At 41.9% G+C, this 2,500-nt stretch overlaps 1 pseudogene; it reads left to right on the forward strand.

Moving 5' to 3' along the window:
- On the forward strand, positions 1-680 carry LOC146450242 (large subunit ribosomal RNA; annotated as a pseudogene; the record flags this gene model as incomplete).
- Between the last annotated feature and the right edge of the window lie 1,820 nt (positions 681-2,500).

Raw genomic sequence — 2,500 nt, forward strand, 5'->3', positions numbered from 1 at the left:
AAAAGCTCACTTGATTTTGATTTTCAGTACGAATACAAACTGTGAAAGCATGGCCTATCGATCCTTTAGTCTTTAGGAGTTTTAAGCTAGAGGTGTCAGAAAAGTTACCACAGGGATAACTGGCTTGTGGCAGCCAAGCGTTCATAGCGACGTTGCTTTTTGATCCTTCGATGTCGGCTCTTCCTATCATTGCGAAGCAGAATTCGCCAAGTGATGGATTGTTCACCCACCAATAGGGAACGTGAGCTGGGTTTAGACCGTCGTGAGACAGGTTAGTTTTACCCTACTGATGAAGTGTTGTTGCAATAGTAATTCTGCTCAGTACGAGAGGAACCGCAGATTCAGACAATTGGCATTTGCACTTGCCTGAAAAGACAATGGTGCGAAGCTACCATCTGTTGGATTATGACTGAACGCCTCTAAGTCAGAATCCGTGCTAGAAAGCAACGATGATTACCTCCAGAGAACTTTAGGCGAACCAGAATAGAGGGTTTCGGCCCTCATGCGTCCCAAAGTGCCAAGGGGGACAAAAGCTCCCAAGGCACTGCCGCTAGCAAATTCTAACGTTTCTGGAGATAAATCCTTTGCAGACGACTTAAATAAAGAACGGGGTATTGTAAGTTGTAGAGTAGCCTTGTTGCTACGATCTTCTGAGATTAAGCCTTTGTTCTAAGATTTGTATCACATCTTTTTTTTGACAAGGTCAAAAGTCCTCCTCACACCATGAAATATTTTTTAAGTCAAAGGTCCTCCTCACACCACAAAATATTTTCAAAGTCAAAAGTCCTCCTCACACAATTTAATATTTTGTAACTGAAAGGTCCACCACAAAACCCAATTCTTTTCTAAGTGAAAAGTCCTCAAAATTTTTAGAAAAACTCTTAGAAAAATTGTTTGGTATGAGAAGGACCTCGACTTCGAAAATTCTGTGGTGTGGGGAGGTCTTTTGACCTACCAAAAAAATTGGTGGTGTGAGGAGGACCTCTGACTTAGAATTAGGGTTTGAAATGGGGTTAGGGTTAGGGTTAGGGTAAGTGTTAGGGTTAGGAAAAAGGTTTAAATGATATTTGGAGAGGTTTTTCGGGTGTTTAGAGGCTATTTATGCTATGTAACGAGTATTTGCTTATATACTTGCTTATATACTTAGGTCAACAATTTATAGCAAAAATGTGTTCCAGCCAAGTTCTTTTAGACGCTCTTTCGAATGGCAACATTCCCGATTGAAAATGGCGACCTACCAAAATCCGCACTTTGCTTCCCCGTCCATATAGAGGTGAGTATTTGACTTTGCTTCCGTCAGAGTCAAGGAAACACATTGAAAATGGAATCAGCATACAAGAAAACCTAGTTTGGGATAGGTTTTGTGCCTTCCGTGGTATTATAACCATAGAACTGCTCCTGAGGGGGGTAGGGTAGGCCCACCAAAAAGTGCACTTCTGGTTAGGTCGCTAATTTCTAAAATAAATGTGTCCCAACCAAGTTTTTTTGGACGCTCTTTCGAATGGCAACATTCCTGATTGAAAATGCCGACCTACCAAAATCCGCACTTTGCTTCCCCGTCCATATAGGGGTGAGTATTTGGCTTTGCTTTCGTCAGAGTCAAGGAAACACATTGAAAATGGAATCAGCATACAAGAAAACCTAGTTTGGGATAGGTTTTGTGCCTTCCGTGGTATTATAACCATAGAACTGCTCCTGAGGGGGGTAGGGTAGGCCCACCAAAAAGTGCACTTCTGGTTAGGTCGCTAATTTCTAAAATAAATGTGTCCCAACCAAGTTTTTTTGGACGCTCTTTCGAATGGCAACATTCCTGATTGAAAATGCCGACCTACCAAAATCCGCACTTTGCTTCCCCGTCCATATAGGGGTGAGTATTTGGCTTTGCCTTTGTCAGACTCAAGTAAAAGCATTTAAAATGGAGTCAGCATACAAGAAAACCTAGATTGGGATAGTTTTTCTGCCTACCGTGGGATCATAACCATAGAACTGCCCCTGAGGGAGGTAGGGTTAGGGTTAGCGTTAGGGTTAACGTTGGGGTTAGGATTGAAGACAGAAGATTGGTGATGTCAGGAGGACCTTCTTAAAACAAACAGAAATACACTTATTAGGGGACTAGGGCCAGTGGACTCAGAAATGTCTTTCGTAGCAGTCTCCTATAAGAGTATTTTTCTCTGATTTAGGTGACTCCTCCTCACACCACCATTTTTCTTAGTCGAAAGACCTCTTCACAGCACGACTTTCCTGATGGATTTCTATGTAACTGCTCGTGCTGAGAGGTGTGTCGAAAGTTGATCATGTTCCCGTAAAATCTGAGGTCTCCACTGTCTAGCGAGGTACTTACAGTGAATATAGTGAATTTTTCAAAAATTGGAGAATTCTGACTTTTGCGATGAATTTTAATGTAATTGGTCGTGCTGAGAGGCGTGTTAAAATTTGAACATGTTCCCGTAAAATCTGAGGTGAGAATTAGTGAGGTACTTACAGTGCGTATAGTGACAAA

Source organism: Pavona decussata, unplaced genomic scaffold, assembly GCF_977016875.1.
Source record: "Pavona decussata unplaced genomic scaffold, jaPavDecu1.1 SCAFFOLD_472, whole genome shotgun sequence".
In the NCBI taxonomy this organism is placed as follows: Eukaryota; Metazoa; Cnidaria; class Anthozoa; order Scleractinia; family Agariciidae; genus Pavona; species Pavona decussata.